Here is a 5,000-nt window from a genome sequence, read left to right on the forward strand (position 1 = left end):
TACTTTCAAGGCATTTTATTTTTGTGAGCTGACTTTTTGTGTGTGTGTGCGTGTGCGTGCGTCGTCTTTCATTTCATTTAGTTAATTCAGTCGTTAAATGGGATATTTTATTCTTATTACATTCCGGGATCAGCTTTATCATTGGAGAAAAGAATTTGATCGTTCGTGTACGCCCAAGGTACGGGATGTAAAGTGTACGTTGTGTGGAATTTAAATTCAGCAGTTTGTGTGGAATTTAAAGTCTATAATCGTGTGGGATTTAAAGTTAACATTTTGTGTGGAACTTAATATCAATATTTTGTTTGGAATTTAAAGTCAAACTTTTGTGTGGATTTTAAGGTCAACCTTTTTTTGTGGAATTTAAAGTTAACATTTTGAATTTAAAATCATCATTGTGTGGAATTGAAAGTCAGTATTTTGTGTGGAGTTCAAAATCAACAATTGTGTGGCATTTAAAATCAACAGTTGTGTTGAATTTAATGTCAACATTTTGTGTGGAATTTAAAGTCAACACTTTGTGTGGAATTTAAAGTCAACGTTTTGTGTGGAATTTAAAGTCAACCTTTTGTTTGTCAACATTTTGTGCTGAATTTAAAGTCAGCAATTGTATGGAATTTAAATTCAACAAATGTGTGGGATTAAAAATCAACAATTGTGTGGAATTTGATGTCAACATTTCGTGTGGGATTAAAAATCAACAATTGTGTGGAATTTGATGTCAACATTTCGTGTGGAATTTAAAGTCAACAATTGTGTGGAATTTGAAGTCAACATTTGTGTGGATGTTAAAATCAATAATTGTGTGGAATTTAAAATCAACCTTTTTTGTGGAATTTAAAGCTAACATTTTGTGTGGAATTTAAAATCAACCTTTTTTAGTGGAATTTAAAGCCAGCATTTTGTGTGGAATTCAAAGTCAACATTTTGTGTTAGCAATTGTGTGGAATTGAAAATCAACAATTGTGTGGAATTTAAAATTAACCTTTTTTGTGGAATTTAAAGTCAACATTTTGTGTCAACAATTGTGTGGAATTTAAAATCAACAATTGTGTGGAATTTAAAGTCAACAATTGTGTGGATGTTAAGATAACATCCTGTATAGATTCGCGGCTCCAGGGCATTTTCATTCTTGCGTACAGTCATCCGCGTGCTTGCTTGCGTATACGCGCGCGAAAGAACAAAGCAGCGGGGTTGATCGCAAATCCTCCACGTGTCCCTTTTGTTTCCGGCATCATTGGCTCATTAGTGCATTCTCTCTCTCTCTCTCTCTCTCTCTCTCTCTCTCTCTCTCTCTCGCTTCTTCTCTTCCTCTCTTCTCCCTCCTCTCTCTCTCTCTCTCTCTCTTTCATTTGCTTCCATTGTTTGTTGTTGAAACCCACTGTCTGTCGTTATTACAGATTTTCTATCTTTGTTGTTCTTCGTCTTGTTCTTCGCTCTGTTCTTCATCTTGTTCTTCATTCTGTTCTTCGCTCAGTCCTTTATCTTGTTCTTCAACCCGTTCTTTACCCTTTTCGTCATTCTGTTCTTCATCTTGTTCTTCATTCTGTTCTTTATCTTGTTCTTCATTCTGTTCTTCATCTTGTTCTTCACTCCGTTCTTTATCTTGTTCTTCACTCTGTTCTTCGTCTTGTTCTTCACTGCATTCTTCATCTTATTCTTATCTCTGTTCTTCATCTTGTTCGTCACTCCGTTCTTTACTGTTTTCTTCATTCTCTTCTTCATCTTATTCTTCATTTAATTCTTTGCCGTTTCCTTCATTCTGCTCTTCATCTTGTTCTTAGCTCTGTTATTCATGTTGCTCTTCACTCCGTTCTTTACCCTTTTCTTCATTCTGTTCTTCATCTTGTTCTTCACTTCGTCTTTCTTCTGGTTCTTCTTGTGTTCTTCATCTTGTTCTTAGCTCTGCTCTTCGTGTTGTTCTTCACTCCGTTCTTTATCTTGTTCTTCATTCTTTTCTTCATCTTGTTTTCATTTAGTTTTTTTATCGTGTTCTCCACTTATTCTTCATCTTATTCTTAGCTCTGTTCTTCGTGTTGTTCTTCCCTCCGTTCTTTACCCTTTTCTTCAATCTGTTCTTCGTCTTGTTCTTCACTTCGTCTTTCTTCTTGTTCTTTTTGAATTTATCTTCTTCTTAGCTTAGAGAGAGAGAGAGAGAGAGAGAGAGAGAGAGAGAGAGAGAGAGGAATCCCTTCTGTTTGTCTTGTCGAAATCAACTGGCGTTTCCTCCTATAGTTGCCTGGAAAACGGCTGGAATCGAGCGTCTGGAAAGAGTGGAACGGCATGGAGGAAAGAGAGAGAGAGAGAGAGAGAGAGAGAGAGAGAGAGAGAGAGGAACTAGAATGCAGTTAATGAAGGAGGGAAAGTAATAAGTATTATTATTATTATTATTATTATTATTATTATTAATATGCTAGCTTGTAGTTTGCTCATACGTGTATCATTAGTAATCCGATTAATATATTGTTTGTTCTTTGTTTTGAAAATATTTTTTTTATTAATCTTCGGTGACTTTTTATTTTATTTTTTTTTCACAGGAAACCTTGGCCATCGTTGCGAGCATTGTATAAGGTCAGTATCTTTTTCATACATACACTCTCTCACACACACACATATATATATGTATATATATACATATATATTATATATAATACATATAATATACATAAATATATACTAATGTTATATATGTATATGTATATATACATATATATACTATATATAACCGTCTTTTGTTTTCAGTTCAAATGCGCATTATTATTGATGCGAGCCGACTGGTATACTATAGTAGATTCACATCAACCGTGCATCTGATGTCTAGGCCAGTCCCTTACGACGCTTCTGTTGATAGGCCAGTCACAGAGCTGGAAACTCCCTGTCTCTCTCGAGAGAGTTCACATAGGCAGGATGTATATGTTCCACCTCTCCTAAGGGATACTTTAGAAAGACTTAGACCTCAGGGGAGGTGGAACATACTAGATCTTACCCATGTGAACTCTCGAGAGAGACTGAGAGTTTCCAGTCCTGTGATTGGCTTATCAACAGCCAATCCGGAGCGTCGTAAGGGACTGGCCTAGACATCAAATGCACGGCTGATGTGAATCTACTACAGTTATTATGAAGACGTTGCTTTTCTGTGCATTCCCTGAGGCACCTTCGGGCTCTCGTATAACACGGCACGGTGCCGCGGTATTTTATTATTTCTGTGGGACGTTGAATTATTCCAGATGTCTTCTTTGAGCTTGTTGGTGCTTTTTTGCGTTTGATTTGGTTGTTTTTTGTTACATCTATATATATATATATATATATATACATATTATATAAATATATATAAAATATACAATATACATATGTTTTTATATACTTACTGTTTTTAGTGTTCTGTAGTTTAACATCCGCGTATAGAATTCATTACAGTGTATTTTTATGCGAAATAAAGCATTTATTATTATATATATTATAAATATATATATATATATATATATATATATATATATATATATATATATATATATATATATATATATATATGTATATTTATTTATGTGTTTGTGTCTCTGTGTGTAATCATCTGGTAACTGTCACCAGACGTGTATGTATATATATATATATATATATATATATATAATATATTATATATATATATATATATATATATATAATATATTTTATTTATATATTTGTGTCAACCGACCACAGTCACCTAAAAACTCATTCGACCTCCTTTTCGTATTCAAGGCTGTCTGATGAGAAGCGTATCCGAAAACAGTTAGAAGAATTCGAGCAATTGGCGGCTGGTTGCGACTATGACCACCCCCCCCCCCCCCCCTCCACACTCACACACACGCATACACACTCACACGCCATCAAAACGATGATGCAAATTTCTCACCACATGGATGAAACCATTCATAAGTTATTCATGAGATTCTCTCTTTATCTCTCATTGAAATTTCCTAATGGACTCTCTCTCTCTCTCTCTCTCTCTCTCTCTCTCAAGAAATCTCAATCAATAATTTGCGCTCTCTCTCTCTCTCTCTCTCTCTCTCGTCTCCTCTCTCTCTCTCTCTCAGAAAAAATCTAATAAAGATCATATTTGATTTACTTTTTCTCTCTCGAAAAAAATCTCAATAAAGATCTCATCATGATTACTTTCCCTTTCTCTCTCTCTCTCAATGAAATCTCATCAATGATTACTCTCTCTCTCTCTCTCTCTCTCTCTCTCTATGTGAGAGAAAAAAAAACTGATAAAAAGCAAAAGTATGTCAAGCTGCCTTTCCACCCACCAAATGACCTTTCAGAGACTCGGCCATTTCTTTCACAACAGCCTGGTTGATTTTCTCTTTTTTTTCTCTCTTTTTTTCCTACATTCCCAGATGAAATTGTTCGGGCTTTGAAAAACAAAGAAACTGGAAGGAGTAGGACCAACAAGAGCAAAAAAAAAAAAAAAAATCGCAAAAAACATCTACTACCACCCACGCGTCTATTCGTACACGCGCGCGCTCGCACACATAATGTTAAAGTTCATGATGCTTAGCTCTCTCTCTCTCTCTCTCTCTCTCTCTCTCTCCTCTCTCTCTCTCTCCTCCAATATATACTCCCCAACCAATGTTAAAGTTCAAAATGATGCTTATTTCTCTCTCTCTCTCTCTCTCTCCTAACATTGTATCCTCCGATATATACTTCCCCCCAGCCACTCCCAATCCCCTCCTCCCTCCCCCACATACCGTAACATCTCCCTTGGTCCCCCCATCCCCCCTTTCCCGGTGCACACATGCATTACGAATTCACACCTGCTGTGGTTGAGTAGAGATATAAGTGTGCCATTTTTAGATGCCACAGTTTAATGGCACTTGTTCAGCTCCCCCCCACCCCACTTTTTTTTTATTTCCTTAGAATACTATTATACTCTTGCTACTACTACTACTTCTACCGCTGGGAAATGCTGATAGAAGTGGTAACATTATTTTGTTATGTCGATTGTTGACATCATATTAAAATTT

The 5,000-nt window shown here is 35.9% G+C and overlaps 1 protein-coding gene across 4 annotated transcripts in view; it reads left to right on the forward strand.

Moving 5' to 3' along the window:
- Positions 1-5,000, forward strand: part of LOC135221846 (C-terminal-binding protein-like) — a 190,361-nt gene that overhangs the window by 60,304 nt on the left and 125,057 nt on the right. For 3 of the 4 annotated variants that reach the window (XM_064259766.1, XM_064259772.1, XM_064259768.1), the window contains exon 2: positions 2,535-2,568. The exons of the other annotated variant lie outside the window; for it this stretch is intronic. The gene's annotated coding sequence lies outside the window, so the exon portion shown is untranslated. The remainder of the gene's footprint in view (positions 1-2,534; positions 2,569-5,000) is intronic. 4 annotated transcript variants of the gene reach the window in all.

The sequence above is a fragment of the Macrobrachium nipponense genome, chromosome 3 (assembly GCF_015104395.2).
Source record: "Macrobrachium nipponense isolate FS-2020 chromosome 3, ASM1510439v2, whole genome shotgun sequence".
Lineage (NCBI taxonomy): Eukaryota > Metazoa > Arthropoda > Malacostraca > Decapoda > Palaemonidae > Macrobrachium > Macrobrachium nipponense.